General features: G+C 36.0%; 1 long non-coding RNA gene across 1 annotated transcript; it reads left to right on the forward strand.

The window, feature by feature from the left end:
- The first annotated feature begins 9196 nt into the window (after window positions 1-9196).
- On the forward strand, window positions 9197-13034 carry LOC132603202 (uncharacterized). The gene is made up of 2 exons (XR_009568005.1): window positions 9197-9419; window positions 10761-13034. It is a non-coding gene; the product is annotated as an uncharacterized LOC132603202 (long non-coding RNA).
- The last annotated feature ends 13968 nt before the right edge of the window (window positions 13035-27002 follow it).

Consider the following 27002-nt stretch of genomic DNA (forward strand, 5'->3'; position numbering starts at 1 on the left):
GGTCTGTACTGGTCTTTATGATCTGTGTCTGAGAAGCAAGTAATTTGGTAATCTGGATAATATGCTTACTCTTGGTATTGTTTGTTTCGATTATGGTTGTGCTTTCTGTATTCCATGTCTTACATACTCAGTACATATTCCGTACTGACCCCCTGTTCTTTGGGGGCTGCGTTTCATGCCGCGCAGGTACTCCCAGACGAGATAAGGACACTATAAAAGATATTTCAGCAATGGTGGCGAACTCCAATCGCTCCTGGAGGACTGCCAAGTCAGGGTTGGTATACGTGTTATGGTTTCTGTATGATGTTAGAGACCTTGCAGACAGCGTCGTGGGTATGGTGTATCAGTCTGTAAGCGGCTCCATCGGCCGATATGTTGGTATGTGTTGCATATTGAATTATGTATGACTACAGATTTGTGCGCTTGGAAGATTCGAGAAGGAATATTTCTGAAAAGAATATTTCTGAGAAAAAAAAAATTTACTATGTGTTTTACCTGATTTGATTTAAAAAGTTTGGCGTAACTTTATGTGCAGCAAGAGTCTGAGGGTTCGCTCGGCCCTAAGTAAGGGTCGGGTGCCCATCACACCCTAGTAAGGTCGGGGTGTGACAAAAACCATCCATTTTTAAGGTCACAGGGTGTAATTTCAATGTTATGGAAAAAAAAGGGGAATAAAAAAATAAACTCCACATGAAAATTCCCAGTGTCTTGAGTAAAAGAAGTTGATAAACTTTTCTCAGGGGAATTTCATCAAACATGTATCAGTCAATGTGAAATATAAAGACATAAAACCCAAATTTGCCAATGATTTTGGAAACAGCTTTAGTAGCATCTTTAAGAATATCAAAAGCAACTACTGGCACACTTGTGAACAGATTTAGAGTTGGCATTTTTTATTTGTCACTTTTTCTTGGACCTTTTTGTCTTCTTGATTGTTCTAAAACAGCAAAATAATTTACACCTCTGGTGGGGGTGGGTGAGGGAATGGGTGGTTTACAGTTAAGAATCAGTTGATAGATATTGTTGAAGGTGGAAAAAGATCTTGTTTTTATATTTTAGCCCATTGGTATCCTTTTTCTTTTTTTATCTCTCAAAAAGATACTTGCTCCAAATTAAAAAGAGTGTCTGCTTATTCATTTGCACACCTATATATATATATATATATATATATATATATATTATCTGCTTATTCATTTGCATACGTTTTAAAAAATATTAAATTTTATGTAAAAATAGGTAATTTGACTAAAATATCTCTAATTAAATAGATATTGAGATTTAATTACTCAACACTTAATAAAAATAAATGTAAAGAAATAAGGTTAATTCTTTTTTAATTTAATAAGTAAATACTCTTTTTGAATAAAAAATATAAGTGGACAATCCTTTTATTTCGGAGGAAGTATTAATTGTGTCGGCCAAAATACGAGCTTGACACGTGAACGGATGAAGCAGTATTAAATCTCATTACTTTATTTATGTTATGAAACTTGGATAGCTAGGCGCCTTTTAAGATTTTCTCCACACATTCATTTGTTATATACTCCCTCCATTTCAATTTATGTGAATTTATTTAATTGAGTAAGAAATTTTAAAAAAAAACTTTTAAACTTGTAATTAAATGAGTCACATATATTTTGTGTGGTTATAAATTATTTTATAAAAGTAAATTATTTTCAAATATAAAAAAGGAGTCATTCTTTTTTTTTTTCATGACCAATAAAGAAATAGGTTCACATAAATTGGGCAGATTCTGAGTTACCTTAAGGTAGAGTTTGCCTCAAAACTCTACTTGAATGCAAGCAAAATTCTGCCTACAGGTAGAGTTTGCAGGCAAATCTCTGCCTTCAGAATCCAAACTCTAACTTGCAATTTTTTTTTAAATTTTTGACTGAGCAGGAGTGCGAATCCGAAACCAAAGAGTTCTAGCGGAGGGCAAAAATTAAAGACCACCAATTTAATAGGCAAAAATTAAAGATCACCCCACAATAAGGGCATTCCTGTGAATTGCCCTTCATTTTTTTGCGCGAATTTCCTTCATGTGCATTGGTCTTTAATTTTTTCCCCTCAAATCGCTGGTCTTTAATTTTTGTCCCTAATTCTCATTTAATAAATATTTGTACGCCAAAGTACCCCAATTTTCTGGTTTATAAATAAGAGATTCTGGGTTCGAACCCTAACAGAAAGCAATTTCGCAAGGTAAGATTTTCATAGAAATTATGCCTATTGGGGATAAAGTTATGCCTTATGGAATAGTTCCGTAGAATAACTTATTTTCTACATAACTATGTTAGAAAAGTCATACTTTCTATGTAACTTTGTCCAAATAGGTATATTTGCTATGAAACCTTGTCTCGCGATTTTTTTTTTTATTCTGCTGGGGTTCGAACCAAAATGTCAGGGTTATTTTCGGCCACTTTCGTATTACTTAAAGTGGCGAAGAAAAACAATTAAAGACCAACAATTTGAGGGACAAAAATTAAAGACCACCCCAAGATAGGGGAATCATGAGAATTGCCCATTCTGAATTCCCTAAGCCAATTGTGGCAACTTAGACTATTCTAGAATTTAGCTATGTCCAATTCTAATAGGTTTGTTATTAGTAGGGATCACTGTACGAAGTAGTAGTCTCTTTTTTATATTCCTATATCGCATTCGGTGTCTTTTACCCTTCTCTTTAAATGAAATCCCTTCTCTTTAAATGAAATCCCTTCTCTTTCTCTGAATTTACTTTTCCTTTTACTGTTTTATTGCAATTTTTATTAGCTAATTTGTTACAAGTTGGTACCAGAGCAAAGATCTTGGCATGCAATGGTAACGCCGCTGGAAACCTCCATGGACGAAGGATTGAAATCATTGAAAGCAAAATTCCAGGCATTTGCTGAAGAAATCTCTAAGAAATTGGACACTATGGAAGCAAGACAATGTTCCTTTAAATAAAAAATGATTGAGTTTGCTACTTCATCGAACAGAGTAAAGAATATAGTATCGAATACATGTTCAGGAAATCGATAGGAACCACTGATATGGCGTGATTTTACGCCACAATCAATGCTTTTCGGCTATAAGTTTTACTTGTTTTTAAGCAAGTCTATGTGATTTTATGTGATTTTTATTATGTTTCAGGTAATACGAGGTCCCTAGTGCCTAAGTGTGGAAAACAAGTGAAAAAGAGGAAAATAGTGATCACTGGAAACAACTGGAGATTCTGGAAATTTTGGTGGAAAATTACCATGCGCGTTCGGGCCGACGCGCGTAATTGACTCTACGCGTTCGCGCCATCGTATCACGCGTTCGCGCTGAAGAAGAGAATTGCTGCTGACGTTATCCACGCGTTCGCGCTGCCACGTGGCGCGTTCGCGCCGAAGGTTTTCCGGCCCAGTCCGAGCAGAACTTGGATGTTGACGATTTTATCTATCACAGTTCATTTAAAAGCCAACTGGGAGCATTGTAAAATTATCTTTGGCATAAAACTCAAGTTTGGAGGCTAGGGTTCCTACGTAAATATTCTTTCTTTTATTTGAACATTGTTTACGGAAATTTCTTTGTGACAATTGAGATTGATACTCTTGTTTTGATTATTTATTCATCGACATTATTTTTAATCAAGTAAGTTCTTGTTATTTTAATTATTCTTATTCTTCAATGTTTCTCAAGGGAGTAGCTAACCCTAGGACTTGCCCATTTACTTTGTTTGAAACTCGGAAGAGGAAGAACGGGATTGGGATAGAATAATTAACATGAATTTGGGGCGTTAACCCTCATCTAATGGAAATTGACCTAGGAACAGGCGATACCACTTGTAGCCATATTCGGATGTTCTTAATGCTCCTGATTGCTTGAGGGATCTTCAATTGGGTAGTCTAGTTAATCTTCGGGAGAAGTTAATTTAGAGTTATTATCTGAGGCTAAATAACATAAACTTGCTATTATTTATAATTCGTGAAATAGATTGGATCGTTACTTGAGAAATAGATTCCTTAATTCCTTACTTGTGGCCATTGATTAATTTACTTGCTTTCTAGATTAGAATTTATATTTTCGTATTTTATCAAAACCTTATCAAAAAGCCACCATTGATGCGTTCGGTCTAGCTATTGTTAGTGATAATTCCTAATCTTCTTAAATTGCCTATATATTGTTCTCTGTGGGATTCGACCCCAACCTTGTTGGGTTACTATATTCGACAACGTCCGCGTTATACCATTAATAGGTGTAATTTGAGCTTATCAGCCACCACGGCATCTCACGCACTCGTAGCTCTGATTCAGTTTGGGTCTCGCGTGGAACATGGTCAATGATCATTTATGCGTACGCTAAGGTCCAATACACCACCTTTTTATCCTCATGGTATATCAATATTCAAGGAGCTGGTAATGTCCCCTCCGCCTCTTTTTGGTAATCCTCTACTACCCCATTTCTTTTTTTCTGAACCAATTGTTTCAATCCCTCTTAACCCCTCAGCTAGGGCATATAATCCCCCTGGTTCAATCCCATTTTCTTCAGCCAATTCTATCTTCACCCACTCCGGTAATCCACCTTTCACATATGTTCGTACAACCCTTTACAACCAACTATACCATTTGGCTCTTTTAACCCATTGTCCTCGGGTTGGTTTGTGGTAACATCAGCTCCACTAGGACCTTACCAAAGTAACAACACCTAAAAAATTCCCAAAGTCAAACTATCCTTTGCAGAGTTTGATGAGCATAGCCCGACCAATTGGGTCATTCCTTGCCAAAGGTTTTTTGATCTTTACCAAGTGACATATGATGAAAAAATATCTTATATTGCTATTCATTTTAAAGAATTTGTCGATAATTGGTTTCGTAGTTATGTGATGGATAAAAAGGGAAGTATTACTTGGTCCCAGTTTTGTGAGGATTTTTGCCTCAGGTTTGGAAATACGAAACTCATGCAAGTAGTGTTGGAATTCAATAGTCTGGATCAAATCACAAATGTGAAGAGTTATCAACAGAAAGAATGAAGAACTTCAATGCCCGGTGGTAACTGTTAATCCATCCCTTAAGGAATCCTATTTTTTACATGTTTTATTGGTGGTTTGAAGTCCGATATTCAACCATTAGTCAAAGGGATAATCCATAAACACTAATGGAAGCTTGTAATTGTGCTAAACTACATGGAAAAATCCTTTAATAGCTTGTATAAACAACTATCCTCCAAATTTAATCTGAGAACATCTTTTTCCTCACAAAAATAGGCCTTATCATTACCACCCGCTAGGGTTGCTACTATGTTCAACACAAGGCTATTGGAAGGGAAGAAATTGTCCTTTAAAAAATTTAGCGAAAAGAATACAGTTACAAGTGTAATGAGAAGTATACATCGGGCCACCAATGCAAGCCTAAAACACTGCATGCGATGGAAAGTGAAGAATTTTGTGACACAGAAGAGGAGATTGTGGACCCTGGGTTGAAGAATTTTGTGACGTCGAGTTATGACAAACACAATGAATCACTAAAGCCCTAGCTTGGTCTCGGCCAGATCTGATGAAACAAGGTATAATGGTGATCCTTCCAAACTCATGGTATCTAAAAAGTGCACAAAATCAGTCAGGAACAAGGAAGCAAGTTGTCGATTCGAAGAAGGTCACCTCAAGGGAATAGTTGTCTGCTACAATTGGGAGTCAAGAGACTCAGCGTGTAGTTAACCTGAGCTCAGTTGCTACCCAGCAGCAACAGATGCCACGAGTTGAACCAATTCAGAAGCAAGTAATCGAAATACCTCAGAACGACATGAATTGGGCGAAATTGTTTATGGGTACAAAGCTGGCCTCAAACGGTTAGTCTCTATAGTGTATAAATCCTATTATCAAAGATGGGGTTAAAATGGCGAAATTGGATAAAACAGAGCTTGATAGAGAGACAGAGGTATGAAAAGTGTCAATGATCCTGTATGTTGTGGATAAGTCTCCAACCATAGGAGCAGTTTCTAGGTTCATTGAAAGTCAAGGGATATATGCGACTAAGCCCACCATCTATTACCATAATGATGGCTATTTCGTAATTAAATTCCAAAATATAGGAGAACGAGATTGTATCATACATAATGGCCCTCATATGCTCAATAAAAAACCAGTGATAGTGAAGCCTTGGAGTGCAGAATTTAATTTCTATGAGGAGGTGATAAGTTGGTATTTTACCAACTTATCTCTTCTTTAATCTTATATTTTTGCTATATTTGCTTGAGAAAATAGTGTATTTAATATCATTTACATCTATTTTACAGGTTTTATTTGATTTAGAAGTGATCGGAAGAAACCAAGTGAAAATTAAGTCAAAAAGAGGCCAAATGGGACAGTTTTGCAAAACTGTCCAGTTAACGGGCCAGATCTGCAATTCCGAAATTCAGTGGGTATTTGTCATTCTTTGAACTTGAAAGAATTAGGTTACTATAAGATGATAACTTGGGACAAAATATCATCATCTTTGGCAGCTCCCACAAGTTGGAAGCTAGGGTTCCTACACAAATTGTTCTTTCTTCTTTTTAATCCTTGTTGATGGAAATATCTTGGTGACAATTAAGATTGACACTCTTGTTGTGCTTATTTATTCATTTGCATTGTTCTTAATCAAGTAAGTTTTTGCTATTTTAATTATTCTTGTTCATGAATGTTTTCAAGGGATTAGCTAACCTTTGAACTCGCCCATTTACTTTGTTTGAAACTCGGAAGAGGAAAAACGGAGTTGGGATAGGATAATTAACATGAATTTGGGGCGTTAACCCTCATCTAATGGAAGTTGACCTAGGAATAGGCAATACCACTTGTAGCCATATTCGGGTGTTCTTAATGCTCCTAATTGCTTGAGGGATCTTCAATTGGGTAGTCTAGTTAATCTTCGGAAGAAGTTAATTTAGAGTCATTATCCGAGGCTAAATAACATAAACTTGCTATTATTTACAATTCGTGAAATAGATTGGATCGTTACTTGAGAAGTAGTTTCCCTCCTTCCATTCTTGTTGCCATTGATCAATTTACTTGCTTTCTAGATTAGAATTTATATTTCCGTATTTTATCAAAACCTTATAAAAAACCACCATTGATGCGTTCGGGCATAGCTATTGTTAGTGATAATTCCTAATCTGCTTAAATCACCTACATATTGTTCTCTGTGGGATTCGACCCCGACTCATAGTTGGGTAAATTATATTTGCATACGACCGTGCCCATTCTAATTAATAGGGTGGATTTGGACGTTATCAAAAATGGCGCCGTTGCCGGGGAACAATTTGGCGTATTTGGGTTAATTTGGGATTTAAGCTAACTTGCTTTGGTCTAAACTTTCTTTGCTTTATAAAAAAAAAAAAAAAAAACTGTCCAGATTTTGCTTCTGCAAAACTGTCCAGTTTCTGAAAAAACTGTCCAGTTTTTGCTTTTGCTAAAAAAAAAAATGGCATCATATAATGAAAATTGGTTGGATGGTAGTTGTTTATACTTTGATGACCCATGTCCATATTGTGGAGGACCTCACTTTTGGCAAGATTGTGAAAATGCTCCCGGGAGAGAGATGTGTGCACCGTCTAAATCCTATGATGGGAATATTTGTAATATATGTGGTGGTCAAAATGGACATTGGAGTGATTGTCCTAATTATTTTCCTTCCCCTCCCCCAAGTTGTTCTAATGAAAATACTAGTTGTGCTTTTGAGTTTGATAGGAACAATGATATGACAAACGAAGGGCAAAGTACCAGATATGAAGGTGTCATGGAATTGCTCCAAGCATACTTTGACCGGGAAAGGGAGGAGGAGCGAGAACTCATCGGGCAATCCATTTTAGAAATGAACAAATCACTTGAGGATGAAAATTTTTCAATTTCCATGGATGTGCCTATTCCTCAAAATGAAGTAGTTGAAGAAGAGATTTCAAATTTACAAGATGAGCCCGAAAATTCTTGTGACCCTAACAAGAGTTGTGAAATTGAAGAAGTGGTTCAACTTGAAGAAAATGAGCCAAGTCATAAAGAAGAAATCTCCAATACTCGAAAAGAGGAAATTGAGGAAATGTTGAGTGGCATTATGGGGAGAAATGAAAAATATGGAAAAATTGTGGCCAAATGGTGGGAAGTAGTTCAATATGGAGATGATGAAACTATCCAAAACATGGATTTCACCACGTTAGGATTTTTACAAGTTTTGGACGATTCTCACCATGAAGACAAACTTGACAAAGTGGATATTGTGAGCCAAGATTGGCTAATGAATCAAGCTCAACAACTTGAAGTCTATGGGGATCACCGTGAAGGCTTTTCACGGATGATGAAAGAATATCTAAAAATGCATGTTGAGCAAAGTCAAGAAGTGGAGCTACTTGAAATTACTATCCGGAAATTGGAGGCCGAATTGAATGCAAAGATTGAGGCATGTGATGCCCAATATCAAAAGGCCATGGATTGTGGTTTTGAGTTGGTTTCCAATGATGAAGAGGTCAAGATTAATTTTCATGAGCTAATGGTGAATTGTCAACCGACTAACCCAAAAATAATGAATGATGCCGAAGTTGAAGAAATGCTACTAGAGTTGCATAAAAAAGTTCATGAAATCGTTTTGGAAGACTCTAGTTCATTTGTGGGTGAGGATGTCAAAAATGGAGCGAATTCGAAAATGGAGCGCCTAATTAGACCGCATTCCAACCATTTTTCAACATTATGCTTGGTTAGTGAAATAAAAGTTGAACTAACCGAGCCTATGGAGAATTTTGGAGGTGTAGACGAAGACGTTTTCATTTTGGAGTTTGCCATGCCAAAACGACAAAATGACATCCCTCACTTAAAGGCCAAAAAGTGCAAAATGCGATACCGGATAGTTAGTCTCTTTGTTTTTCTACCACCGCCCTATGAGCGTCATCGTAAACTTGATTCAAAGTTGGGGCGAAAATTCATATTCTCCAAGTGGAGAGAAAAGTGGTAAGGTTAACTCATGTCGTGCCGCGACTTTAAATTAAGCGCTTGGTGGGAGGCAACCCATCGTTTTAACTTTCTTTTAACTCATTTTGGATTTTTTTTTATAGAATAGTTTACCATATTATCTTTTATCGTTCTACCAAATTTCATAATTTTTGCAATTAATTTAGTGTTAAAGTGGCTTGACAGTGCAAAATATGCACACAGAAATTGCTTGCTTACAGTTGGCTATAAGAAGCTAGCACCTTATTTTTTTGGTTTAGATAGGGTGTCTTAGTATTTGGTCCAGATAAATGTCTATGTAAGCCTAAGGTAAATGTTTACTATGTTTCTACTAAAGCCTTAGAATATTTAAGACCACTCCCAGACCCTTGTTACCACAAGATACTGCCCTGAGCTTAAAAACTAAAGTCCCTTGCCAGTTTATTTTCGCACTCCCAGTTCCCCCAACCCCTCGCCCACTGCACACGCCGCTTCTCACACCATCGGCTACCAGGTACGCTTCTATCTCCTCTTCTTATCTCTTTCCCTTGCTTTCTCTTGGCAATTGTTTTTTCTTTTCTCTTTCTGCTTTTCTTCTCATGTGGTTGGTTTGGTGTTGAGTTGAAAGCTCAAATTCTGAAAATTTTGGTGTTGGTTGTTTGATTGAGATGAAGATAGGATAGAACTATAATTCCCATTAAATTGGGAGGGTAATTCTATTGTCTAATTGTTACAAAAAGCTTGGTTAAGGTGATGCCCGCAAGGTGTTCGACAAAGTGACTGAGAGACGATTTCATTCGGCGGTGAAGTCTGAGTAACCGAGCGCGATTAGGAGTAAGTTTTGGGTAGTTAGGTAGGTCTTGGACTGCTTGGTCAGATTACTTGAGTTGAAACTTGTCTACACCCGAGTTGAGCAATCCGTTAGTGTCGAATGAGTACAATCATGTCCTTGGACTGCATATGTGACTGTCTCGGGTATTTTAATGGGTGTACGTGAGCTGCCAAGAGGTTTAGTACATTGTGTAATTGCAATATTATCCCCTAAAGAATTCTGCGTGTCCAAGTGTTTAAAAAAAAATGATTTGCTGGCTGAATAGGCTGAGGGATAGTCCAACTGTTTTTCAACAATTGTGCTGCTTAGTTTATTTTGTGAGCTTAAACCTTGCTTGGCTTGTTGCAATATTTTCTATGGTTAGTGTTTATGGATTAAACTTGCTGGGTTGAGACTTTAATATTTTTGAAACTCCTTTGGTGTATAATGATGGAAGTTGTTTACAATGTTAAATGGGGTATGATAGTGAACTTTAGGTACAAAGAAAATGACTTGGTGCATTCACTACTTTGTGTTGCTGTTATTCTTCATCGGATTATCATTTTTTTTTTACAACATTTTTGACCCAGAATTAGTTGCCATTGATTTGAGTGAATATTCAACCATGAGTTTTGTTTCAATCAATTTGGGAGCTAGCTCGTGTGCGTAAACGCTTTCATGGTGTCATTATGTTTGGAACTTGGTCTAAAATGAGCTGATGAAAAGGGTGCTCATTATCTTGCTTTGAATGGACTACGTAACTCCATCTTTTTGTGCTTTGGTATGTCGCAATGAAACTTACTAAATGAGCTTTATTGATGATTGATTTTGTTGGGAGAATACCCTGATATGGGGAGTCTTCTATGTAGTTTAAACATGCTTAATATGGTTTCTTTGTGACTCTTTTGTGGGAGAACTTAAATGGTCTAAATGTTGTTCAGATAGTTCAAGTTTTAGGGGCACTGTATCTGATATTTGCTGAAGTGTGTTTGTGCTTAACTGACAAGGGAACCCCAACATCTCTTTTGTTATTTTTTTATTCAGTTGCAAGTTCTCAGGTACTTGTAAAAAAAAAAAAAAAAGACTTCTAGTTCATCAGAAGCATTTCTAGGAGGAACAAATCAAGTCATGGAGGAAGAGATTTTTGATGTAGCATAGCTGCTAGCTCAGTGACACCATTTTTTCAGGGAGTTCCTCCTAACTTTTGCTTTAATTCTATAGTAACATTGAGGACAATGCAATATTTTAAGTTGGGGAGACTTTATTTTGATAGATATTTTTGTGATGGGGTGTGATATGTCATGATGGATGATAATTTGGTAGATTGATTTTATTTTGGTAATTTTTTTTTTATGACATTTATATTAGTATGATTTTTTTTTTACTAGCTTCTTTAGTTTTTTTTCGTAGTTTAGTTGTAGGAATGGTGTTGGGATGTGATTTTTGCTCCTTGGCCAATTTTGGCTTGCTTGATACCAACTTAGTTAAACCTTAGCATATGAATTCTTGATTTAAAAAAAATAAAAATAAAAAATTGAAGTAATGATTCTTGTTGTGAATTTTAGACTCAATTTTTGGTTCTTACTTTCACTAATTAGTCTCTTTAGGCTATAAGTGATTTTCTTTGAGTTCATTTGTTTCAATTGGGTTTTGGATAGATATTCTACTTGGATTATCATGTGCCATGTGTGGTGAGGTTTTTGTGAGTTCTTTTACATTACTTGTGGTCTAGAACTTGCCCGGAATGTGTTTCAAGGCGAAATTCTAGGTTACACTTGGTTTGACAAATGATGTTAGGCCTTCTTTGGATCGTTTTTGCCTTAAATTTCCTACCCTTGCATATTTTCCCTAGTCAACCCCTTTTGAGCCTTTAACCTTTTCTTTGGCAACCATATTACAAGCTTTAACCTTTTGTTCTTCATTGATCCATCTTTTGGTACCCTACCTCCTTAAGTGCGTTGAAAGTGCAAACGTAGGCTAAAAGTCTAAGTTTGGGGGTGATAGTTGGAAAAAGTTGTGATGTGGGAGTTACTTTAAGGTGAAAGAAAAAAATGAAGTAAAAAAAATAAAAATTTTTTTGGAAACTTCCTTGTTATTTTGAAAAAGAAAAAAAAAAGGAAGGAATAATGAAGAGTTGTGAATAAAGGGAAGACTAGTTGGTGAAATGGAAAATGAAGAAAAGGGTGGAAAAATTTCAAAGGAAGTGTGCTTTGATTGTTGAAAATTGTAGTGCTTAGGGAGGTTTTTGAGTCACTATTTCCAAATTATGTTCCTACCTTAACCAAAAGCCTACATTACAACCCTTTAAGTCCTAATTGATTTTGAACCAAGTGTGTCTATATTAGTGGAGAAATACATGAAGGGCAAGCTTATGGTACTACTTGTGCAATTGAACATCTTTGTGAGAGAAGAGAGTTAATTCTTTCTATTTAATATCCCATTTGTGTTTTGAATTACATTTTCTAAGTGTGGGATTCTCTCTTGAGTGTGAGGGCACATGAGAATTTAAGTTGTGAAATTGTTCCATTTTCCAATTGAGAGGAATGAACAAAAGAAAGTTGTTTTGTGATAAGGAGTCAAATTTTGAAGCTTTAGTGCCATGACTTGATTGCTACTTTGATCAACTTGGTGTTTGAGCACTTGAAAAGAAAATGAAGTTTTTAAGAAGAAGTTGATGATTCATGTGTTTTGAATTAATTGTTGGTACCAATCAAAGTCATGTTTTTGTGCTTAAAGTAGACTTTTTAACTTGATATGATGTTGGTGCACTATTGAGTCAATTCCTTAGAAAGAAATTTTATGTTTTGAATTGCTTGAGGACAAGCAATAGTTTAAGTTTGGGGGTTTGATAAGTTGATATTTTACCAACTTATCTCTTCTTTAATCTTATATTTTTGCTATATTTGCTTGAGAAAATAGTGTATTTAATATCATTTACATCTATTTTACAGGTTTTATTTGATTTAGAAGTGATCGGAAGAAACCAAGTGAAAATTAAGTCAAAAAGAGGCCAAATGGGACAGTTTTGCAAAACTGTCCAGTTAACGGGCCAGATCTGCAATTCCGAAATTCAGTGGGTATTTGTCATTCTTTGAACTTGAAAGAATTAGGTTACTATAAGATGATAACTTGGGACAAAATATCATCATCTTTGGCAGCTCCCACAAGTTGGAAGCTAGGGTTCCTACACAAATTGTTCTTTCTTCTTTTTAATCCTTGTTGATGGAAATATCTTGGTGACAATTAAGATTGACACTCTTGTTGTGCTTATTTATTCATTTGCATTGTTCTTAATCAAGTAAGTTTTTGCTATTTTAATTATTCTTGTTCATGAATGTTTTCAAGGGATTAGCTAACCTTTGAACTCGCCCATTTACTTTGTTTGAAACTCGGAAGAGGAAAAACGGAGTTGGGATAGGATAATTAACATGAATTTGGGGCGTTAACCCTCATCTAATGGAAGTTGACCTAGGAATAGGCAATACCACTTGTAGCCATATTCGGGTGTTCTTAATGCTCCTAATTGCTTGAGGGATCTTCAATTGGGTAGTCTAGTTAATCTTCGGAAGAAGTTAATTTAGAGTCATTATCCGAGGCTAAATAACATAAACTTGCTATTATTTACAATTCGTGAAATAGATTGGATCGTTACTTGAGAAGTAGTTTCCCTCCTTCCATTCTTGTTGCCATTGATCAATTTACTTGCTTTCTAGATTAGAATTTATATTTCCGTATTTTATCAAAACCTTATAAAAAACCACCATTGATGCGTTCGGGCATAGCTATTGTTAGTGATAATTCCTAATCTGCTTAAATCACCTACATATTGTTCTCTGTGGGATTCGACCCCGACTCATAGTTGGGTAAATTATATTTGCATACGACCGTGCCCATTCTAATTAATAGGGTGGATTTGGACGTTATCAGGAGGTCGTTAAAACTATTCCATTATGGGTCAAGTTTCTTAACCTACCATTGAATTGCTGGGGAACTGACTCACTAAGTAGGCTGGCTAGTTTCCTTGGAACACCATTGTATGCTGATAACTGTACATCTCGAATGGAGAGGATCTCCTATGCTAGAGTTTTGGTTGAGATGGATGTTTCAATGCCTCTACCATACACCATAAAGGCCATAGACCCGAATGGGAATGTATATGATCAAGAAGTATGGTTTGATTGGAAACCACAATATTATGGTATTTGCTTTCAAGGTGGGAATGACTGTCATGAGTATTTAGTGCAGCCAAACATACTCAAACATGCCAAAAATGGTATAACAAAAAAGGAGACCATTAAGGCTGTTGCACCAAAAAAAGTTGGTCAACAGAATGATCACAGGAAAACACAACAAATATGGTTGAACAAGAAAGGTGGTGTAGACCAGACCGGAACAGGAAAACAACAGGATGTGATAGTCCAAACCAACCAAGTTGAGATTGTACCTAGTTCTGTGGAGGAATGGACACAAGTCACCGGCAAGTCGGCTGGAAAAATAAAAATGCTAGATCCAAGAGAAGTCATTGGTAGAGGTGGGCATAAACACCGAAAACTAAAAAATTGGACTGAACCGAATTAATTCGGTTTCTCGATTTCGGTGTTTTGGTTTGATTTTTTTTTAATAACAAATTCGGTGTTCATTTGGATATTTGGTTCCGGTTCACCGGTTCTTCGGTATTTTGGTTAAATTGAAAATTTACTACATAATTTTTTTTTAAACCACTCAGCCCACTCCACTCTCTCAGGGCCAAATTAAGCTACTGATTTTGTTTAAGGCTGCTGCTATTGTTACTGCCTAATGTTGTTGCTACTGCCTACTCTTGAGCTTCACTTATACGAGAAAAAACCCAGATACACAAGGAAAAATGGCAGTTTGAAGTAGATATTACTGCTACCGTTAACACTCCTTTAATGCTAAAATATTACTTCTGCTATGTCATGTAATATTGAGAACTAGTTGCCATAGATTGGTCATTTTCCATGATCATTCACACCTTCAAATATTCAGAACCTGTTAAACTCTCTACATGTCAGCATACTATTTCTTCATCTCCATTTTGGAGAGTATTCTTAGTTTTTTCAGTAGATATGATATCCAACTTTACAACATATTTCGTTCATGACCAAAGGATGACATACTTGCACTAGAGTTATTCTGTCATCATGTGGCAATAGCCTACCTTTGTTGCCTTGTCCAATATTGTCTTATGCCAGTTGGAAAATGTCAATATATTGCAGTTGTTTAGATCTCTTATAAGTTCATATGAAAATTGAATTCCGATGAATTGAAATAGACTATTTTGAATTAAAAAAACAACATAAAATAGCTCATTTTTAGTTAAAACGAAAGTCCATTTTATAAGCTGAACACCGGATTAGAAAAATCGAAACCGAACTTCAAAAAACCGAACCGAACCGAATTAATTCGGTGCGATGTTCAGTGTCCACTTTCAAAAAACCGAACCGAAGTTTGAAAAAATCGAACCGAAGAACCGAATGTCCACCCCTAATCATTAGCACCACAAATGGATACCAAACTTTGGAAGATAACACCATTAATCAGATGATACATGCATTTCTAGATGTAGTGGATAGAGGTAGATGCAGTACCAGTGGGAGTTGTAAGCTCCTAGTGTTATATCCCGCATTTTGTACGTTCGGATAATTCAAGATAATTGCAGGAAAATAAGGACAAGGTTATATTTTGATTTTGTTTAGCACACAAGTTGTTTATAAAAAATTTGATGTGGAATTATTAAGAGAGCCTAGGGGTAAAAAGAAAAATTCGCAAGAGGACGCATAGAAATACGGAGGAAGGCTAAGGGCAAATTTGAAATTTGAAAAAAAATAAATTTTCATGAATTACAAAAAAAAAAAAAAAAAAAGATTAGTCTTGGAAAAAAAAGGCCCAAGTGGTCGTGCACTAGGTGGGTGGGCCTTGGCCCAAATAAATGGATTATATATGTGTACATCACATGACTAATTAGTCATGTTTTCATCTCCACCTTTAGAAAAATCAAGAAACTTGGAGAACCCCCAACATAGAGGGCCATTCGACCATGTCTTGTGGAGCAAGAACCTTGGGAAAAATTTGTTCAAAAATTATTTTCTTCTAGCCAAACTACTAATTTGAAGGTCCTCTTTAACGTGGTATAATTGTTGAAGCAATAATCCCTCTTATTGTTGCAAGTTCACAACTCTAGCTAAGTGAGGAGTTGAAGGAAAAAGGTAAGATTTAATCTTTATTTATATGTTATGAATGGTTTTGTATGTTGTGGTATGTGGAAATGAATGAAAATCATGAAAATATGGAGGTTATGTGTGGCCGTGTATATGTATGTGTGTGGTCGTGTGTGTGTAGGAATAAGGGACAAATCTTACTTAGCATTTTGGTTGTTGTTGTTATGGATTCCATGTTGATAATGAAAGCTTAATGATCTTAGTGAAGTTGTAATGGTTGGAGACTTGTTTAAGAAGTTAATGTGAATTGAGTATAGTGTTCTTGTATTTATGGAGGATAATGTTGTTAGTGTGAATTGTTGGTGTAATTCATGAAGTTGAAAGAAAGAAATGTGTGGTCATTGTTATTGTTGAGTTTGGAAGATTCCGGGTAGTGTGTTGGTTTGACCGTTTGAAATGTCGAGCGAATTGTTTGAAGCGTTCTTGAATATTGTTTGAATGGTTTCAGGGTAGTACTTGAATATGTGAGTAAATATGGATTGAACATAAGTGAAATGTTGTTGAAGTTTGTAGAAAGAAAGTTTCTAATGTTAGTATGCGTTTTGAATCGACTGTGGATATTGCTAAAATAATTGTTGGTATTGTTGTTGATATTTTGGCCGAGTTAAATTCTCGGATTTGTTGTTGTATGTTTGGCCGAGTTGAATTCTCGGGGATGTTGCATTTACAGGGGAAATGCTGCCGAAATTTCTGTAGATTAAGTGTTGGCTTAGAGTTGGATTCTAAGTGTTTATGGCTAATGTTTGGTATCTGTGAATATTGTTGTAGATCTTGCGAAGCCAAGGGCTTAAGTTCGGATTAGCATAGAAAGCGGGCAAGGTATGTAAGGCGAACCTTTTCTTCTTTGGCATGATCCTTATGAAATAAACATATGACGTATACGTATGATTTCAGAAAGATTCTTATTCTTAGAGCCACTAGGATGGCTAACGTTCTTGGTTTCCCATAAGCTGTTCCGTATGGTTTTGATATGTATCCATGATGTCTGATGATGTGTATCTACGATGTCCGAAGTTTGGCTAAATATGTTTCCGAATAGCATTTGAGAAATAAATGATATGACTATAGTTTTGACCTTCCAAGTGTTAATACATTCGATTGTTCCATCGAGCCTTTGATATGTTTTGATATGTACATAAGATTCCAAAAGTTCTATTTGATTTGATCCATAACGATATCCAAAGGATTTTGGACATGATTATGATTTTGATTTTCCAAAAATGGCTTCTGAAACACTTATAGAACGTTCTGTACTTCAAAAGCTCGTAACTTTCGTATACTAAGTCGGATTGACCAGAAACTTGTTTCAGAGCCTTCAGATGTCGATAAGTATACTTGTCTATCGAGTCTTGATTTACGTGCATATGGTTTCGCACTACTCTGTTCGTGCAAGCCTCAGTATGTCCTTCACTGAGCCCGGGCTAGGATATGTTATCGTGCGCACTTCACTGCATTGTTCACCGAGTCCCTCATTAGAGGGTCGGGTATGGTATATGTGCACATGACTTCATTTATCGAGTACCTTAATGGGCCGGGTACGATATGACTACATTTACCGAGTCTCTTAATGGGTCGGGTACGATATGACTACATTCACCTAGTCTCTCACTAGAGGGTCGGGTACGGTATGTATATGTATATGTATATGTATATGCATGCATGATATTACGAAAGCAGGATGACCTGATTTTATCACCGAGTCCCTTAATGGGTCGGGTACGGTATGCATATGCTATATGATGTTCGCACGTATGATTTTATTCACCGAGTCCCAGGATGGGCCGGGTACGGTATGTGATATGAGAATGTTTGATTCTGTTACGTACTGCACAGGTACAGTGGTTTCTTTGTTATGATACTTGACTCCCGAAATCTCTATTTCAGTTATGATCTTTCCAGTTGTATATCATGCCTTACATACTCAGTACATATTCCGTACTGACCCCCTCTTCTTCGGGGCTGCGTTTCATACCCGCAGGTACAGACGTTCACGGGACTGACCGGACAGCTTAGGCTATCTGTTCTGCTGCCTTGGAGTGCTCCCTTGTTCTGGAGCCCATGTTTTGGTACAGACTCTTCCGTTATGTATATGTATGTGTATATTCAGGGGTACGGCGGGGCCCTGTCCCGTCATATGTTTATGTTCTGTCTGTTAGAGGCCTGTAGACATATATGTGGGTCATGGGGTCGCTATTGTGCGGTTATGTCTGTGGATTGCGTCTAAGCGATCCTATTTGCTATGTTAGCCTCAACGGCTTATATATATATATGCTTATGTATATGCTTCGGATGATATGTTTCACGATAGCCTTAGCGGCTTCTGTATGATATGTATGTTATATGCGACCGCTTCAGATTAATATATGTATAAGTTAATATATGTTGGGTATAAATAAGATATGGATATGTCGATTAGGTAAGTATGTGTGTATGGGTGTCCAGCTCGGGCACCAGTCACGGCCCACTGGGTTGGGTCGTGACACCTAGAACCTCCAAATATTTCTCAATAAAGGTAGCAACATGGAATGTTAGGGGCTTCAATAAGTTGTATAAAAAATAAAGAGCTCCCAAAAATAATACAAAAAGAGAAATTAGTGGTTTTAGCCATTATTGAGCATATAGTGGTCCAAAAGAATACTAGCAGAATTATTAATAAAGTCCTACCAGGATGGGCATGACATGACAACTATAATACTAATGGTAGAAGAAGGGTACGGTTGGTATGGGATCAAAGGTTGGGGGATGCCACTGTTATACATACTAGTAACCAAGTGATACATTGTTTCATTAAGGATGGTAACAGTAACATCATGATAGAACTTTCAGCTGTCTATGGATTGGACACCATAGATGACAGGAAAGGGATATGGACTGCTCTAGAGGCATTGGGGCCAAATATTCATAATCCATGGCTTGTCATAGGTGATTTTAACGTAGTTTTAAGGGGTAAAGACATGAAGGATGGAAGTCAAGTTCAAGATAGGGAAACAAGGGATTTTGCACAGAAGATGGCACAATACTGGGTTGATTAAATTGAGAGCTATTGGTAGGTTTTATACGTGGACCAAATATCATGTCTATAGTAGAATTGATAGGGCACTTGTCAACCCTATATGGATAACACAATGGCCTCAGTTAGAGGTAGCAGTGCTTGATCCTTATTTCTCAGATCATTCTTTATTGTGTGTTGCTGTTGAAGATCAATAGGAGAGGGTCCCAGGCCATTCAAATTTCTTAATCATCTAACTAGGCACAGAGAGTTTATGAACATTATTAAAATAGTATGGGTACTCCTATCCAAGGTAGTCCAATGGTCAGAATATTAGGAAAATTGAAAATTATGAAGTCTTTGAACATAAACGAGTACTCCAAAGTGGACCAAAGGATTAATGAGGTGAGGGAACAATTTGCTGAACTCCAGGAATCATTAAGAGATAGCCACTATGAGCCTGCATTTTATACTGAGGAAAAGGAACTGAAGAAGTCTTTAGAGAAGTGGATAATGATTGAAGAGAGCATCTTGAGACAAAAATCAAGGGTGCAATGGTTAAAACTTGGGGATGCAAATTCTGCCTATTTTTATGCAAATGTTAAGGGTAGGAATGCTCAGAATAATATCAAGGGGCTAATCTCTGACAGAGGGGATGTTATCCAGATAAGACATGGGATAGAAGAAGAGGTTACTAGTTTTTATAAAAGGTTGTTAGGAACTTGTGCTGATCAATTGCCTGCCATACACCCTAGTGTTATGGCAAATGGAGCAGTACTTACCAGATCTCAACAGCTCAAACCTATAGAACCTATTGCAATGGAGGAAGTATATCAAGCACTTAAAGGTATTGAGTCACTCAAGGCACCAAGTTGTGACGGTTTTATTGCCTACTTCGTTAAGCATACACGGCCAATAGTAGGAAAGGAGATCTCAGAGGCTGTCATTCATTACTTTCGACAAAAGCAGATGTATAGGTCTATAAATTGTACAACTATTACCATTATACCTAAGGTCCAAAATCCATCAATAATTAAGGAGTTTAGACTAATATCATGCTGCACTTTACTGTACAAGCTAATCTCCAAAGTTCTAACCAGCAGATTTCAGGGAGTCACTCATTACTTTCAACAAAAACAGATATATAACGCTATAAATTGTACAATTGTTACCCTTATACCTAAGGTACAAAATCCATCCACAATTAAGGAGTTTAGACCAATATCATGTTGCAATTTACTATACAAGCTAATCTCCAAAGTTCTAACCAGCAGAGTTCAGGGAGTTATAGACTACCTTATTGACAGTGGCAGGCTGCATTTGTGCCAGGGAGAGCTATAACAGATAACATCTTACTTAGCCATGTGCTAGTGAAAGGATATGGTAGGAAGAGAATATCCGCAAGGTGTACGCTCAAGATTGACATGCAAAAAACATATGACTCAGTGAAGTGGCCGTTTATAGAACAGATGTTGTATAGTCTCAATTTCCCTGCAACTTTTGTCAATTAGATCATGATTTGCATTAGGACAGTCTCATATTCTACAATAATAAATGGTTGCCCAACTGGCCCTTTTGAAGCAAGGAAAGGTTTGAGGCAAGAGGATCCATTATCCCCTTTTCTATTTGTTATGGTGATGGAGTAACTTAGTAGATTGCTCAAACAGTTAGAGAAGATACAAGATTTTATTTCCACCCAAAATGTGCCAGGTTAAAGCTTATACAACTTAGATTTGCGGATAATTTGTTACTGTTCTGTAGAGGGGATGTGTCTTTTGTGCAACATTTATATGAGCAGTTCCAGAATTTCTCTAAGGCATCAGGACTCATTCCTAATCAAAGCAAGAGTTCAGTGTACTTTGGAGGGATGTCCCAGGAGGAACAAGACGAGGTACTACATGTTCTAGGATTCAACAAAGGGGTACTGCTTATCAGATATCGTGGTGTTCCCTTAAGTACAAAGAGGTTTTTAGTGGTACAGTATCAACCACTTCCGGACAAAATGCTCAGTAGAGTTAAGTCATGGACTACAAAATTCTTGTCATATGCAGGGACAGCTAAATTGATTAAGTCAGTCTTATTCTCTGTACAAGTATTTTGGGCACAGATCTTTGTGCTCCCAAATAAGGTTATAAAGGTCATTGAAGCAACTTGTAGGAAATTTTTTGTGTTCTGGAAGTACTGAACTATCAAAAAAAGCTTTACTAGCTTAGGATAGGATATACTATCTTAGATTAGCTGGGGGCTGAATATCGGATATAGCCATCTGGAACAAGGCAGCAGTTAGCAAATTACTATGGAATATCTGCCAAAAGAAAGATAAACTATAAGGGAGATGGATCCATGCCTACTATGGAAGGTGAAGGAATATTTTGATGGATGTTCTTAAACAGGCTTCTTGGATTGTCCAGAAAATAATAAAGGCTACAAAATATTTTGTTGATGCTGGGTACTGTCACAGAATTGCTGCATTTGAAAGAGTTCTCAATTAAAAATCTTTATATAAGGCTTAGGGGGCGATTTTCAGAAAGTGCCCTAGAGGAGAATGATTTTCAACAATCTAGTTTTGCCTAAATGGACATTCATATTTCGGTTGGTTGCACATAAGAGACCTTGTACAAGGGACAGACTACATAAGTGGGGAATAATAAATAATCAAGTATGTCGTTTGTGCAATCAAGAACCTGAGATTATTTCACATATCTTCTTCGATTACTTGGTGTCAAAACAAATATGGAAGAAACTTTTACTATGCCAAGGCATTACAAGACCACCAGGGGATTGGGATGCTAAGTTAAACTGGCAACTCAAAATGCAAATGGGAAGTGCCCAAGGGATGAAGCCTATAGGATGGTGTTGGTGGCTGCTGTTTACTACATATTAGAGAGACGAACAACTGTGTGTTTCAAAACTCGGTGCAAAATCCTGTAGCAGTGATTAGGCAGATAATTCAGGAGGTTCATTACAGAGGAGGGCTTAATGAAAGAACTCGCTTGAGAAACTGAATTTCTACCCAGTTTAGCAGAGTTAGTTTATCGGTTTCTATATTTTATTTATTGTTTTTTGTGATGCTGGTGAGATGTTAGCATTAGGATGACTGGGATGTGGAGCATGTTGCTCAAAATCGTATTATTTTTCCTGCACATAACTCTAATTTTAGAAATTAAAAGCTAATTCGTTGCCAAAAAAGAAGAAGGACAATTATCGGTGATAGCCTTGTTGGGCCATAGCCAATAACCTTCCACCATAAAAAAATTTTGGATGGGCCAGGAAACAAAAAATTGATGGTCTTGATTGATAGTGGATCCACCAACAGCTTTGTGGACCCACATGTAATTAAGATCCTCGCAGTTCATGTGGAGACAATGGTTCGATCTTTAAGAGTTTGGGTGGTCAATGGTTAGCATGTTCTATGTGGCCAGATATGCAAATTTTTTCAGTGGAAAATGCAACATCATGAACTCTTGCTCAATTTAAGATTGCTACATGTCAGAGGTTGTGATATTGTCCTTGGAATGGAAAGGGATAGACTCAGTCTCGCCTATTGCTTTGCGTACTAAACCACTGAGAATTTCCTCAATAAGGCAATCACAAGTTATTCCTTTTATTGAGTGACCCTAGTTCCGACCTTTTGTCGACAATGCAAGTAAAAGATGTGAGGAAGCTATTAAACAAAGGACAATGCAACAATGCTACACAATTGATGATAATTGAGACAAAGCAAAATGAAGAACCCAACCCTGAAATAGTGGAATCCTTGTTGGGCCTCTATTAATTTTTCTAGGAGCCCAAAGAATTACCACCTGCCCGCACATGTGACCACCCAATTGAGTTGCTGCCAGGATCTAAGCCCATAAATCTTAGACTTTATCGATATTCATTTGAACAAAAAAAATGCAATTGAGAGCATTGTGACAGAGATGCTTAAAGCCCAGACGGTGACCACCAGTGTGTGCCCCTTTGCTTCGCTTGTTTTGTTAGTCATGAAAAAGGATTCAAGCTGAAGACTTTGCATTGACTATCGAATAATCAATGAAGTAACAGTTAAGAATAAATACCCAATACCAATGGTAGAGGATTTGTTGGACGAATTACAAAGAGCACAATATTTTTCCAAATTGGACCTAAGGTCAGGTACCATTAAATCTGAATGAAAGAAGGGGATGAATACAAAACAACATTCATAACTCGCCATAATCTTTGGGAGTTCAGGGTGATGCCCTTTGGGCTCACTAACGGTCCAGCCATGTTTCAAGACCTTATACACAAGATATTTAGCACGTATCTCAGAAAGTTTATAATTATAATTTTTGATGATATTTAATTTCTAGTAGAAATATTGATAAACATGTGAACCATTTAGAAATTTTATTTGATCTATTAAGAGCTAACCAACTCTTTGCCAAAAGATCAAAGTGCAATTTATCTCAGAGAAGGGTGGAATATTTGGGCCATCTAATCGGTGTCGATGGGGTCAGTACAGATGGAGCGAAAATTGAAACAATGTTGCACTGGGACAAACCCAAATCTGTCAAAGATCTGAGAGGGTTCTTGGGCCTTACGGGTACTATCGTAGCTTTATTAAAAAAAAATTGACTAGTAAAATCCCTTCAAGTGAAGAGAAAACATCCACGGATCCAAAGCTTCACTATATCAAATGAGGGTTACAAAGTTATCCAAAATGGCTACAATATGAATGCCAAATGCGGAGCAACAATAGCAACAAGAGCAACAATAATATAATTGAAGAAAAGATAGAAATCACCACAAACAGGTCTACTGTTTACCGCTCGAAAACTGATGCTAAAAAACTTCGAAGCCGATCTCCACCGTTCAGATCTAAGAACAATGTGTTTAGAACACTCAGTTAAAATTTTAACCAAATCCAACGGTTGGATCAATGAGGATCGTCAAAACAACGAAGCTGGTCGCACATAATTTTCAGCAAAGACAAACTCTCTATTTCTCTCACTTGGTTGCCTCCTTTCTTTTGTTGGAAATCTTACGGAAAACACTTGATCGATCACGAATCTTGTCAGAAAATACTTGATCACGATCCTTGAGGAAAATTCTTGAACAATCTCATAGCTTGAGGCATGTCAATTAAGACATTATCCTTAAAGATATTTCACCCAGTATGAATGTATTCCCTGGGATTCAATAAGCTCTTCTAGTATAAAATTAGGAACCAGAACATAATAGACAAAACCCTCATCATTCTTCCCACAATTTCTGTTCTTTCTCTTCCCAAAGGGTATCGTTTTTTTTTTTTTTTTGCCTTTTTTTGTTTTTGGGAGTGATAGAAACCACAAAAGATTTCTATCCTGCTTCATGTTGTGCATGCATCGTGACTTCACTCCCTTATGCATTTTAGTTGCTAATATTCTTGCTCATAGATTTCTATCCTGCGTCCTTCCGCTGCTTCTCATCTTTCTTACTGAACAGTGTTTTTAGCTAATTTTTTTTTCTTTGCAATACATGGTCAGGGGATATCCATGGTCAGTATTCAGATCTACTTAGGCTGTTTGAGTATGGTGGATTACCTCCAACATCCAATTACCTATTCTTGGGTGACTATGTTGATCGGGGGAAGCAAAGTTTGGAAAAAATATGCCTTCTTCTTGCATATAAAATAAAGTATCCTGCGAACTTTTTTCTTTTGAGGTGAAACCATGAATGTGCTTCTGTGAATCGTATATACGGAAGAGAAAGAACAGAAATCGTGGTTGAAATCGTGGTTTCTATCACTCCCAAAAACAAAAAAAGACAAAAAAAAGATACCCTTTAGGAAGAGAAAGAACAGAAATCGTGGGAAGAACGATGAGGGTTTTGGATGCCTCCTTCACGCACGAAATTGGTGCGTCAAAGGCCCAAGCCACATTTTTCCAATTTGGTCCTTCACGCACTAATTTAGCGCGTGAAACCTACTAATGTTTTTTTTTTTTTTTTTGTGTAGTTTGATTCAGTTTTTTTTTTTTTTTTTGTGCTACAAAAGTCGCAGATTCATATAAAACCTGACATTAAAAGTTAGGTGGGCCCTTTTACACCAAGTTTTCTAATGTATTCAAAACCTGGCATTAAAAGTTAGGGGGATCCTTATACACCAAGTTTTCTAATGTATTAATGAACTAGCATACATGCTTGTGCGATGCATGGATCGAATATGTCTATTTATTTTAATTAGCCAATTTTTAAGATTTGTATTTTAAAAATAACTTTTAAAAACATTCTAATTGTTATTATATATAGCAATATATACAAAATATATTTTATGTACCATCACTTTAGTTATAATTAAAAAAAATGGAGTTTAAAATTTAAAAACATATGATGGAATTAAGTCTTTGAGATGGAAAGAGTTGAACTTGTTTCTCATTGTCATGATAATGAAAGTTTTCCATCGATGTGAAAAAGAAAAATTAGTAAGAATATGAGGGAAATTTAATATTTTGATTCTAGATTTTTTCTTTTAAATTCTTTAATATCTTATATGTATACCGACAGGTTGATATTTATTTCAACTAATTAACTGTTCAGATCCAAACATAAGAACCATTGTTGTATATATTGGATTTTTTAAAAGCAAAACTAATAAAATATTTTTATGAAATTAAATAAAAAATATATTATAATTTTTTATATTAACGATTATAGATAAAAAGAATTGTTACAAATAAATCAAAGTTAGAAAGATATATGTTATATCGCAAATCACCAAATTTTAATTTCGAAATGAAAATACAAAGTAATACATTTTATAATGTGAAGAAACAATAATCAGAGAATGCAAGAGAGAGTAAAATAAGTAAAGTATTGACAAAGAAGGAAAACGGGAATAAAAGTCACTCTCTCCCTTCACTTTTACTTATCCATGTTAAAAAAAGAAATTTTTGTTCTTCTTATTTTACCCTTCACATTAATTACTCATTTTCAAATTATTTTCTGAGGCTATTGAGACTATACACCAATAAATATGAATATTATGATAAAATATATACTTCATTTATTAAATCTTAAAGAACGTGAAAAGTCAAAAGTGGACAAGTGAAAGTGCATCGAGGGAATAAATATGTGTAGGAGAATTAAAATTGAAGTGCATACATGTATACATGAGAAGAGAATAAATACTCAGTACTATGACATATGTCCAAGTGTGATAAAAAAGTAGTTGGTTAAAGTGTACAATTTATATAACTTTTGGTACAAATTTTCATCGCTATTGTTCGTCCTCTCTTCACGTTTAAAGTATTGACAAAGAAGAAAAACGGGGATAAAAGTCACTCCCTCCGTTTACTTTTACTTGTCCACGATCAAGAGAAAGAAATTTTTGTTCTTATTATTAATTTTACCCTTCACATTAATTACTCATTTTCAAATCATTTTCGAAGGCTATTGAGACTTACAGCAATAAATATGAATATTATGGTAAAATATATACTCCCTCCGTCCCATATTACTTGTCCCTTTTCCTTTTGCACGCCCCTTAAGAAATCATAAATAAAAGATGTATTTTACTATCTTACCCCTATTTCTCTCCAATAAATACATTCTAATCAAAATTGACTATTTTCAAGAACATTTATTACTAAGGGTAAGATGGGAAAGATTTAATTAATTTTATCTTGGTTTTGTAAATAAACAAGTAATATGGACATATACTTTTAGTAATGTGGCCTAGTAATATGAGACGGAAAGGATAAGATGGGAAATATTTAATTAATTTTATCTTGGTTTTGTAAATGAACAAGTAATTTGGACATATATATATATATATATATATATATATATATATATATATATATATATATATATAATGTTAAGTACTTTATTTATGAACAAGTAAAAGTGTACGGAGGAAATAAATATGTGTCGGAGAATTAAATTTGAAGTGCGTAATGTTGAGTGCTTCATTTATGAACAAGTAAAAATGCACGGAGGAAATAAATATGTGTCGGAGAATTAAATTTGAAGTGCGTAATATTGAGTACTTCATTTATGAACAAGTAAAAGTACACAGAGGAAATAAATATGTGTCGGAAAATTAAATTTAAAGTGCAT

Source organism: Lycium barbarum, chromosome 7, assembly GCF_019175385.1.
Source record: "Lycium barbarum isolate Lr01 chromosome 7, ASM1917538v2, whole genome shotgun sequence".
NCBI lineage: Eukaryota > Viridiplantae > Streptophyta > Magnoliopsida > Solanales > Solanaceae > Lycium > Lycium barbarum.